Source organism: Leopardus geoffroyi, chromosome C3 (assembly GCF_018350155.1).
Source record: "Leopardus geoffroyi isolate Oge1 chromosome C3, O.geoffroyi_Oge1_pat1.0, whole genome shotgun sequence".
NCBI classification, from domain to species: Eukaryota; Metazoa; Chordata; class Mammalia; order Carnivora; family Felidae; genus Leopardus; species Leopardus geoffroyi.
This window is the reverse complement of record NC_059338.1, coordinates 135,929,878-135,942,566: the sequence shown is the minus strand read 5'-3', so window position 1 is coordinate 135,942,566 and position 12,689 is coordinate 135,929,878. Positions and strand designations below refer to the sequence as shown.

Here is a 12,689-nt window from a genome sequence, read left to right as displayed (position 1 = left end):
CCAACGCATGCCTTTTACCAATTCCTACTCAGCCTTCACATGGCAATAGAAACATCCCTTTGTCAGGTTGGACTTTTCAGCTAGGGTAGTCTCCTGGTCATAGTTCTTAGAGCAACTCATGCTTCTTTCATTATGTAATTTAATCCTATCAGAATGTAAGCTCCTGTAGGTTACCACCTCATTCTAAGTGCCTAGAGTGGAGCCTTGTGCACATCAGCAACTCATGGTTGCATACGTATAGACTCCATGTAATAATTCACTATATGTTCACCACATGCCCAGTGTTTTGCAGGAAAGCAGGAGCTGTGTCTCTTTAGCTTACTGTAGTGTTTCCAGTGCCTTGTCTAATGCTCCATATCTGGTAGGTAGTGCTTTACATTCATTGATAGAATTACTGAACGCATCTGGGAGGGAGGAGAGCCCTATCTTCTGCACAAGCCGAGAGCTACCTTTTCGATTAGGCACAGTTCACCTTTACAGTCATGTCGCATGGGACCTTCTCTTTCTGCATTTCCAGCCTTAGTCTGGTACAGGGCCTTGATCTCTGATCTGGTAAGATTTAGTTACTTTATCTTAAGTGTCAGTGTCTTCATTCTTTTAGGGAACGCTAAAAGACCAAAAATACTTTGTGATTCAAGGAAATACACCTCTGGTGGTATAATTTAATCTTGAACAGGGCAGAAAGGCATTTGTTTTGGGGACAAAAAGTCTCGTTTTTTTTTGTTTTTGTTTTTTCCCAAGCAGCTGACTCCTCCACTAAGCTGCAAGGGCAAATCTGACTCAGCTAACATGCTAGTCCAACAATCATAGAAAAACAGAAGTGTGGGGCTGGAAGGGATGCTGAGAGGTCATTTCATCCATCTGTCAGCCCTTGGGCAAGGATACATCGAGGACTGAACAAACCTGTCCCCAATAGACGTATCCAAACCACATCTTTTAAGTCTCCAAAAGAAGAGAGTCTAAAAAATCCTAGTTTAACTCATATCCATGTTTAACAAGATTGCAGATGTTTTTCTTAATCCCTTACACTGTAGCACAGTTTCATTTTTTTTTTTTGTTCCACTCTTCAGTAAGGAATGGCTGGTTTCTTGTCTTTGTGAGATAAAGTACATTGGTATCTTTCACTTTTCTTTATAGGATAGATTTTCTGATCCTGTAATCATCTTTGGGACTTGCCTCTAAACCCATTATAGAGACATATTTTTGATATTAAGGTTTGTTACATCCCTTAATGCCAGTGGAGATGAGGAAATAGTGCTGTATTTGGAGGGTAGAGAGCCATAAGAACCAAAAATACTGTGAATAGCCACCCTGGAGATTAGTTTGTGTGTCATTTTCCAGGGTACATGCTAAAATAAGACTCCTCATCCAGTAGAAGAGGGTAGCTTTCCTATAGGAGGTTCCATTCAAGGAACATACCCCATAGCATGCCCTGGAGGAGGCTTCCTAGGAAATGGGTAAAGGAAACAAAACTAACTCGCAAAATCAGGAATTGTACTGTTGTGATATTAGGAAAATAAGTTAAAATGAATTATCAGCTTTTCTCCAGTAATATTTTGGGGAAAGTATTCTTGGATATATAATACATGGGTATTTAACCCTGGGTGGCAGGCATATGCTTATAACAAGATATAGGGACAGCAATACTCATGTGAGATTTTTAAAGTGCCACCTACTTTTTAGGTATTTCTAATTTTTTCAATAATACCTTGAGGTAGGAGCTAATGGTAGATATATTTAAAGAATGAGAAGACTCAGATTCGTAGAGGTGAAGTCAATTTTCCAAGGATGCACAGCTCCAAAACGGTGACACAGGATGTGCCCACACTCCAGTGCCCATATGTGCTGACTGGGTTAAGTGTCTTTGGGATCTTCTGAGAATACCTGCAGGAGAATAAGCAACATCCAACCTCCTTAGTGTTTGAGGGGGTTTGGTTGGCAGGTTTCACACCCTGGTTTTTCCTGCCAGGGGTTATTTGCCCTATAAATTGTATGTGGGTATTTCAAAGTTCAAATCAGCCCACTCTGGGCAGGTTACCATCATTTCTTTAGGGTGTTATCACATGTGGATGAATGGTAAACTGCCTCTGAATGGCAAAGCTGGGTGACACTTTATGATGATGACAACGAAGGATCAGTAACCTTGTCAGGATGGCCTCAGATTGTATGCCAACTATCACAGGGTTTTGCTGTAAACAGCCATGTGATATTGCAAGGAGAGAACGCTCCTCTATGGAAACTTCTGGCCTTGGAATCTGGTGTTTGTTCCCATGTGTTCCTTTCCTCATATATTGACCAGTCACATACAGTCAGATCTATTTAAGAGGTGGAGGAAATTTAGTGTATGGTCAAAAGCATGGACTTTGGAACCTGATGGCCCTGAGCTGGAATGCCCTGCTAGTATCGGCTGTGTGACTTCAGGGGAGGTTTTCAACATTTCTGAGCCTCAAATTCCTTATCTGTATTGGGAATATAATTAAAAAGCGTATCTACAAACTTTTCTGTAGGATGAGTTGGAAAAACAGAAGTAAAACACATGGCACGAAGTCTGGCACATAGTGAAAACTCAAAAAATATTAACTATTTGTTTTTTTTTCTTTTTGAACACATATGAAAAGAAAAGCTGGAAGCAGTAAAGTTCTACTTCACATATTTCTGATTAAAATGAAGACTATGATGAGATTATTCCTTTATTTGGACATTAAAACCTGTAGATGGCTTTAAGGAAGAGAGGAGCCAATAAATACACCAAGAATATGAGTAAGGCTGGAATGTTTCCTAATGCAAAGGCAAACAACTGGATTTGAAACCACTGTAGCATGCCGGTTAATTCTCTGGATTCCAGAGTCTGACTTCCTACAATTACATTTAGGCTCTCCACAGTTAGCATCTGTGTGATGTAGGGTGAATTCCTTAATCTCTTTGGGCTTCACATTCTTCATCTGTAAAATGAAGGTGATGATTACACTTCCTGGTTGTTGTTGCTTTAGATTGGGATTATAGAGACTACAGAAAATGCAGTCATTAAGAGCATTAATTTTGGGATTCAAGGCAGGCTGAGCTTGAATCCTGGTTCTGACGCTTATTAGCTGTCTGACTCTGGGCAACTTACTTTAGCTCTCTGTGCTTGTTTCCTCAATTATAAGATGGGCTTATAAATACTTTATGTTTTACAGATTTGTTAGGCTTAAACTAATACGTATGAAATGCTTTAAATAACACCTGGTGAACATGGGTCATTTGTTAAATGATAAATGATTCAAAATTCAAAAATAATTTCTCTGCAATGAAAAAATATCATATTTTAGTCTAGCACTAATTTCATGGCTCTTTTGGTTCTTGTGCTGTGTTTACTTACTGGCCTGGTCCAGCCTCCATGAAGCATCCACCCGTCTTTCAGGTGACTGATTACATACCTGGTTGAGGTATCACTGGAGGTGTAGTCAGTGTCCCCCAGCAGTTTCTGAATGAGTCCTACATGTGGATATGGGAAGACAGGTGGTATTTCTTCAGCTTGGGAACAGATGGCCTGCCTCCCAGCTGCTTGAAGTAACATAGAAACATGAGAGAGGAAAGTCCTACTCTGTATTTACTCTTACTTTTTGTTGGTTTGGAAAAGTGTTAGGCACTTATGTATCACATAAGAGGTTTCTAAGTAAGAAACCTCAATATCAAGTTTGTAGTCAGCTAATGTTTAATTTACATAATCATATTAATTACATATTAGCACACATAAAAATCTTAATGCACAGAAAATACTCTCTCTTATATACCCTTAAAATTGTCTTTTTGGTCTGGATCCACTTAACCTTCTTGAATCTTCTTTTAGGATCTCTATGACCTCTTAAGAAGTTTTCTGACACCCAAGTTTAGGTCAAGTACCTTTGTTATCTGCTTTCATGTAACTTTTAATTATATCTCATTTTTTACAGTGATTATATTAGTTTCCTAGGGCTGCTATAATGAATTGCAACATACCGGATGGGTTAAAACAAAGAGATTTAGTCTCTCACAATTTTGGAGGTCAGAAGTCCAAGATCCAGGTGTTGACAGGGCAGCATTTCCTCTGAAATCTCTGGGGGAGGATCCTTCCTTGCATCCTCCAGCTTCTGGGGGCTCCAGGCATTCCTTGGCTTGTAACCACATTATACCAATCTCCATCTTCATCTTTACGTGGTCTTCTCATCTGTTTCTGTATCTTCTCCTCTTCCATGTCTTCTAAGGATACTTGTCATTGGATTTAGGGCCTCTCATCTCTCTCATCTTGAGATCCTTAACTTAAGTACATCTGAAAACTCTTTTTCCAAATTAGGTCATGTTCACAAGTTTTAGAGACATATATTCTGGGGGGCAATTGTCATATTAATATCTGTTTTCATATTATCTTCATGAGAGTAGAAACTGTGAAATTCTCCCTCCCATATCTCCAATGCTTGGCCCCAATAGTGGCCCCATATCCCCAGTAGTGGCCACTTCAGCAACACAGTTAAAGAAATGCTTTTATTTTATGGTTATTGTTTGTCCTTGCTCTACTTCTTATGACTTGTTAACATTTCAAATAGCAGGGGGCTGCTGGAAGGTAAACTTAGCCAGAAAATATGGTCTCTGGTAAACCAGACATATGGTAGGTTGTTAAAATTGTGGGACTCATTTTACCTAGCTTCATCCTCTCTCTCCTACAAAATGCTAAGTTATCACTTCCCTAAAGCACAGACCCAATAAATACAACAAAAGTCTTCAGGAATTTAGACAACTCATTGTTTCACCACTGAAGAAAGATGAAAATATGTTATTAACTAATTAGGAGTTAAAATAGTCATAAAAATTAGTGGAGGCCCAAGAGTGGGATAAGTCCAAATGAAAGCATTACTTATACATTTCAGTATAGTAGAAATTAATACTATAGCATGAGTACAGTAAAACCTTCATTTGTGAGCATAATTTGTTCTGGAAACATGCTTGTAATCCAAAGCACTTGTATATCAAAGCGAATTTCTCCATAAGAAATAATGGAAACTCAGATGATTCATTCCACAACTCAAAAATATTCATATAAAAATGATTATAATACTGTACTATAATACAAAATAATAGAGAAAAATAAACAAATTAACCTACTCTTACCTTTGAAAACCTTCATGGCTGGTGTGAGGGAGACAAGAGAGAGGAGGGTTATTGTGTAGGACAACTTTCACTATCGCTAATGGAATTACTGCTATCCATTGGCTCCATGGAATCTTTTTCTTTTCATGAACTTTAACAAGGAACCTATCCAATGACACTTGCTTTTGTGTCTTTTTGAGGATCTTAACGACAATGCATTGTCATTAAACAGATTTATCACTGCTATGACAGCCTTATTAGGGTAGTGCTTTTCTACAAAATTTTACACTGTTTCCCACATTTTACACATCTCCCTAACCTTGTTTGCAGTGAGAAATTCTTCTGCCTTTTTCTCCTCCTCTGGAGAAGAGATGCAGACATAGACTTCCTATAAAATATTGCAATTTCGGCCACTTTCATTTCTCTATGATTTCCTTCTTAGCTTCCATCATAATCATATCCTTCTTTTTACCGCCTTTCTTTTCAACCTTTTTCTGCATGGGGCCATTGCATATGCTCGCACGGATGTTGACTACAGTACAGTATTAATAAACGCTTGTCATATACTGTATTTAACATAACTGGCAATAAGGCAGCAGAGGAAAGGGTCTAAATCTGCAAGCAGCCTGACCTAGTATGAAGCAAAGCATTCCTAAGCTTACTCTTGTATGGAAAAGCAGAGGACTTTCCACAGGTGTTTTGAAGTGACAAAAAATACACTAGGGGCAGTTGTGGGCATCTTCCAATGTTCTGAAAAATCATTGATTTCTGCCAAGCACTGAAGCCTGAGACTGAACATCCAAGCATGGAAGACGATCAACCCCAATCCCAGAGAGAGAGAGAGAGAGAGAGAGAGAAGAACCATTGGCTCAGTTGTGATCAGGTAATGTTCTGTAGCACATACTACTCGTAATGCAAGATATTGCTCACTTACCAAGTTAAAATTTATGAGAAATGTTTGCTCATCCTTCAGAACACTTACAGAACAAATTACTTGCAACCCAAGGTTTTACTGTTCTAGTTATCAGAAAAGCATTATACCAGTGACATCAGGTAAAGGTGGGAAGTTCTGTTTCGGTGTCCATGTTTTCCATCCAATTCTCTTCAAGGCTGAATGCTTATCATAATTGGATACTAAGTCTCATTTATTCAATAAAGCACACATTGGAAAAGAAAATGATTTTTAACGTTTCCCTGAACTATTAATTGGTACATTCACCAATTTGAAAGGATTATTGAAGCCCATCAAAGATGGAATATATGGGTTGTCAAAAAAGATTCAATTTATTGGCTTGTTTCAACAAGGGGTAATCTCAGAAAGACAAAGAATTTAGGGGATTTGGGCTTTTGTTAGGTGATTTTGTGTAGGGTTTAAGGAACTCAGATTTTTCTCTGGGTTGAATGCTATCAGAATGAAGGGAACTCCATCACTGAATATCTTGATAATCGTATCTAGAAGGTGAAAGAAACAACTGGGACTATAATTGATAAAGAAGCAGTAGTCATATTAACTACACCTAAAACAAAACAAAACAAAAAACAAACGAAAGAACCCAAAACAAGGGATGTTTTGTCATTTTTCTGATTTGGTCTATTTTTTGTTTTTCCTGTGTTTAGACATGGTCTTATTTTTATCTTATTTCATGAAGAACATAGAATAGTCTTGTCTGATGCTGGTACTCTGTAAAATGGTTAACATAAGAACACCAAGGTCTGGCTGTTCGTGTCAGCCTGGCTTCTGGCTGCCAGGAGCTGCTTTCCCCCATCTCAGGATAATTACTATTTTACTAAATTCTTATGATAACTAATGGTATGTTAGATGAGGGGTGGGAACTCTGCATTATCAGGCCAGAGTGGCTTGGGGGGTGATTTGAGTACTAGGGTCATTGGGGTTATGGAATGAAGGATGTAGACCTGTGATGGTTTGCCCAGGAGAAATTAGAAACTCAATGACATCTGACTTTGGCACCCTGCATCTTTCTGTAGCACCTGCAGATCACCACATTTTTCATATAAAAGGGTTGATACTACCTTAATTCCTGCCCTCTAAGTGAACATTTGAAGTCTTATAAATACTAAGGAAAGGTTCCTAACTGCTACACTAGAGACTCTGAGAATTTAGCAGCCACTCAGGAAACTTGTTAGATGAAGGCAATATTGTTTCACTATATTTTGCTAGCTTAAAATAATTCTATTCTTAAGAATTGAGTTAGCATTTTTAGCCTGGTTTTGTAGAATGGATAAAAATAATCAGAAATTATCTCATGCATCACCTGGATATCCATTAACAAGGACATTTGAAGACAAGAGCCCCTGGACTGCATCTCACCAAGTAATAGAGATTTCCCTTCACTTTCTATTGATGATTTATGGTTTTAGCATAGATAATTTTCTCATGATATTTGATTGCTACATCCAGAAGTATTTACTTTGGTGTGCTAAACAAGAGTATGCTAATGCATTCACAATAAAATTTTTTTGGCTATTCTCTGGGGTTTAATACTCAGTGGAAAATCACTTCAGAGTTTGTTATGCATTTATCTTTTCAGATGCTAACTCAAGAATTCTATTTATCTCAAAAATCAAACAAAACTCATCTTTGGTTTCATGAAAAAAAATTCTAACTTAGGAAATAAAAAAAATGGTTTCTTTCTGGCTCTTTGTTAAGTTTGCTATGTCATATTCCAGAGACTTAATTTTCTTAATTACAAATAAAGGCCTTAGACTACATTATTTCCAAGTTCCCCTCATACTCTATAAATTCTGTCAGACTCAGTGTGGTTTTCTGAATATAAAGGTTTACATTTCTCTAGGAAAATCTCTTTCAAGTTCACCCACATTTACCTTCTTACTCTCAGAGTTAGAAAAAGACCCTCTCGGGGCGCCTGGGTGGCTCAGTCAGTTAAGCGGCCGACTTCGGCTTAGGTCATGATCTTGCGGTCCGTGAGTTCTAGCCCCGTGTCGGGCTCTGTGTTGACAGCTCAGAGTCTGGAGCCTGCTTCAGATTCTGTGTCTCCCTCTCTCTGACCCTCCCCTGTTCATGCTGTGTCTCTCCCTGTCTCAAAAATAAACGTTAAAAAATTTTAAAAAAAGAAAAAGACCCTCTCAACAATTTTGCACTAGTGTCATCTTTGAGTGATCAGTTATATTGACTTATTAGGTCAGTAAGGAAAATGATATATAAAGAAAACTAATTTTTAAAAAGTTACTTTCAAACATTTTTCTAAAGCAATTAGAAGATTAAATGGAAACCACATAATTTTTTTCTATATTAGTTGTTAGCTGATGAAAAGACCAGGGAGGAATTCTCAAACTGGAGGGCTGAATGATCAAGCAACAGATCATCATCCTTTGAACAACCTAGAGGATTTATAGATTGTTCTGTCTCTCTGTTGTTTACGAGAAGAGGCTGATTTCTAAAAATCAGCTATGGTAACTACCCTACATCCTTTCACTCTTTACTGAGCACCTACAGTGTTTCAGCCATCAATCAAGCTATGTACTGAGGATGCAATGATGAGTAAGACACAGCGTGGCCTGCCAGGACTAAGCAGACATTACATGCTTAGTCTATAGAGGGAAGACACACTAAGGCTGTTTAATTACATTTGGGAAGTAGTTTGAGAAAAGTTTCCCAGGAGAGGTGTTATTTATACATAATACTGAAGGGTGAGTAGGAGTTAGCTTGGAAAAGGTGGAGGGAAGTGGGGATAAAAGGCATCATTCAGAGGCTTCCATATGAAACGGTTTGTGTCGGGAATGGAAGAGAAATCTTGAAGTTTACCTGAGCCCTGTGATCCTGGAAAACAGTAATCTCACGGCCCCTTTGTATTCTAGAATGGCTTACTGTAAGGAACCATTCTCCCCATATAAATTTGAAAAACCTCACAAATTTCCCCTTTATTTACCTATGACAAGCTCAGACATAGACCCTTAGATTCTCATTCTTTGCTTAATAGTTAGCTGAATTGTTTGTCCCCATTGATCAATCTAAACAAAATGTCTGTTACTTTGACAAGTGTTAGTTAAGCTTTTCTTTTTCCACCAGGCCTCAGAACTTTTACCCACCCTCACTTGCTACAGCCTCTCTCTAACAGTCCTTCCTGAGCATTAACTTACCTCAGTGAAACATCCTCTGATTTTACTGTCTGGTCAAGTCCCTCTAGCTTTCTGCCCACATTCCATGTGTTCTTTCTAGCCTTGTTCACACTTCCCCCTAGAAAGAAAAGCCCTTTTCTGCTAGAACTGATACATTAATTTAGCAAAGTTGCAGGATATAAAATCCTGTGCAGAAATTGGTTGCATTTCTATACACCAATAATGAAGCAGCAGAAAGAGAAATCACAGAGCTAGAGATAACAATCCTAAAATTTGTATGGAACCAGATAACAACCCAAATAGCCAAGGTAATGTTGAAAAAGAAAAGCAAAGCTGGAGGCATCACAATTCTGGACTTTAAGCTGTATTACAAAGCTGTAATCATCAAGGCAGTATGGTACTGGCACAAAAAACAGACACATGGATCAGTGGAATAGAGAACCTGGAAACGGGCCCACAAACGTATGGCTAAATAATCTTTGACAAAGCAGGAAAGAGTATCCAATGGAAAAAAGTCTCTTCAGCAAATCGTATTGGGAAAACTAGACAACGACACCCAGAAGAATGAAACTGGACCACTTTCTTACACCATATACAAACATAAATTCAAAATGGATGAAAGACCTAAATGTGAGACAGGAAATCATCAAAATCCTACAGGAGAACACAGGCAAGAATCTCTTTGACCTCAGCTGCAGTAACTTCTTACTTGACATGTCTCAGTAGGCAGGGGAAACAAAAGCAAAAATGAACTATTGGGACTTCATCAAGATAAAAAGCTTCTGCACAGCGAAGGAAACAATCAACAAACTAAAAGGCAACCAAAAGAATGGGAGAAGATATTGGCAAATGACAATGGGATAAAGGTTATTATCCAAAATCTATAAAGAACTTATCAAACTTAACAGCCAAAAAAGAAACCACCCAGTTAAGAAATGGGCAGAAGACATAAACTGACACTTTTCCAAAGAAGACATCCAGATGGCCAACCGACACATGACAAGATGCTAAATATCACTCATCATTAGGGAAATACAAATAAAAACCACAATGAGATGGGAATACAAGCTGGTACAGCCACTCTGGAAAACAGTATGGAAGTTCCTCAAAAAACTAAAAATAGAACTACCCTACGACCCAGCAATTGCACTACTAGGCATTTATCCAAGGGGTACAGGTGTGCTGTTTCGAAGGGACACATGCACCCCCATGTTTATAACAGCACTATCAACAATAGCCAAAGTACTGAAAGAGCCCAAATGTCCATTGATTGGTGAATGGATAAAGAAGATGTGGTATATATAGACAATGGAGTATTACTCGGCAATCAAAAGGAATGAAATCTTGCCATTTGCAACTATGTGGATGGAACCAGAGGGTATTATGCTAAGTGAAATTAGAGAAAGACAAAAATCCTAGGACTTCATTCATATGAGGACTTTAAGAGACAAAACCGATGAACATAAGGGAAGGGAAACAAAAATAATATAAAAACAGGGCGGGGGACAAAACAGAAGAGATTCATAAATATGGAGAACAAACTGAGGGTCACTGGAGGGGTTGTGGGAGGGGGAATGGGCTAAATGGGTAAGGGGCACTAAGGAATCTACTCCTGAAATCATTGTTGCACTACATGCTAACTAATTTGGATGTATTTAAAAAGAATAAAAAATAAAATAAAAAAAAACACAATGAGATACCAGCTTACACCTGTAAGAATGGCTAAAATTAGCAACTCAGGAAATAACAGATGTCGGCGAGGATGCAGAGTAGGGGAACACTTTTTCACTGCTAATGGGAATGCAAACTCGTGCAGCCACTCTAGAAAACAGTATGGAGGTTCCTCAAAAAATTAAACATAGAGTTACCTGATGACCCAACAATTGTAGTACTAGGTATTTATCCAAAGGATAGAAAAATGCTGATTCAAAGGGGCACATGCACCCCAATGTTTATAGCAGTGCTATCAACAAGAGCCAAATTGTGGTAAGAATCCAAAGTCCATTGACTGATGAATGGATAAAGTATATGTAGTCTATTTACAATGGAATACTAGGTCAGCAATCAGAAAGGATGAAATCTTGCCATTTCAACAATGTGGATGGAACTAGAGGGTATTATGCTAAGTGAAATAAGTCAATCACAGAAAGACAAATATCACATGATTTCACTCATATGTGGAATTTAAGAAACATAACAGATGAACATAAGCAAAGGGAAGGAAAAACAAGATAAAAACAGAGAGGGAGGCAAACTATGAGAGAATCTTAAATAAGGAAAACTGGGGGTTGCTAGAGGGGAGGTGGGTGGGGAATGGAATAAATGGGTGATGGGCATTAAAGAGGGCACTTGTTGGGATGAGCCCTGGGTGTTATATATAAGTGATCAATCACTGGGTTCTACTCCTGGAAACAATACTACACTGTATGTTAATTTAAATAAATTTTAAAAAATTAGCTGAAGAAACAAAAAAATCTGAATATACTTAATATCAATTAAGAAAACTGAATTATTTAAAAATATATATCCTTTTTGACCCCTTAAAAAAACTAGCAGGTTCAGGGGAGCTCTAACACATATGCAACACATAATATCCAAATCTTATTTTAACTCTTCCACAGTTTAGAGAAATTAGAAATTTCCCTAAAATAATTTCATTAAGCTAGTATAATCTTATTTTTTAGTTAAAAAAAAAAATGTTGAGAGAGAGAGACACACATGTACATGCAAGCACAAGTGGGGGAGGGGGAGAGAGAAAGGGAGAGAGAAGATCTCAAGCAGGCTCCACCCTGAAAGCCCCCAATGGGGGCTCAAACTCATGAACTGTGAGATCACGACCTGAGCTAAAATTAAGAGTTGGATGCTTAACTGACTGAGCCACCCAGGAGCCCCAGCTAGTATAATCTTTAACATGAAAGAAGAAAAAATGCAAGAATAGCATGAGTAAAGTAATTATAAGCCAAACTTACTTATAAATGTGGTGACAATCCTAAAAATGTGTATTAGCAAACTAGATATAGAAAGGTTCAAAAATCATGACTGAATACAGTTGTAGCTTAACATCAGAGAAACCTATTAATGTATTTCATCATGTTAATAGACTATTAAAAAACTCTATGATATCAATACATTCAGAAAAATCACTTTTCAAAATTCTACATCTATTAATTATAAAATATCTGTAGAAATTAATAATGAAAAAAATACATTTGCTGAACCTTTTAAAGGGCATGCACCAAAATCTTCAGGAAACATTTATACACAATGGTAGTGTCAGAACCATTTATTTTCAAGTCAGACACAAAGCAAATGTACTGTAATACAAATTTTTTAGACTCTCATGCTGAGGATCATTGCCAAGAAGCAAAAGAATAAAGAACAAAAAGGCCAACAATCAGAAGGAAGAAACAAAATTTTCATTATTCACAAGCTACTATCTACAGAGAAGCCAAGAGATTCCCTACAGGTAAACTATGAAAATTCAAACA

General features: G+C 37.7%; 1 protein-coding gene across 3 annotated transcripts in view; it reads right to left on the bottom strand.

Annotated features, from left to right (window-relative positions):
• CPA6 (carboxypeptidase A6) overlaps positions 1–12,689 on the bottom strand; it is a 522,469-nt gene that overhangs the window by 83,468 nt on the left and 426,312 nt on the right. The gene's annotated exons all lie outside the window — the stretch shown is intronic.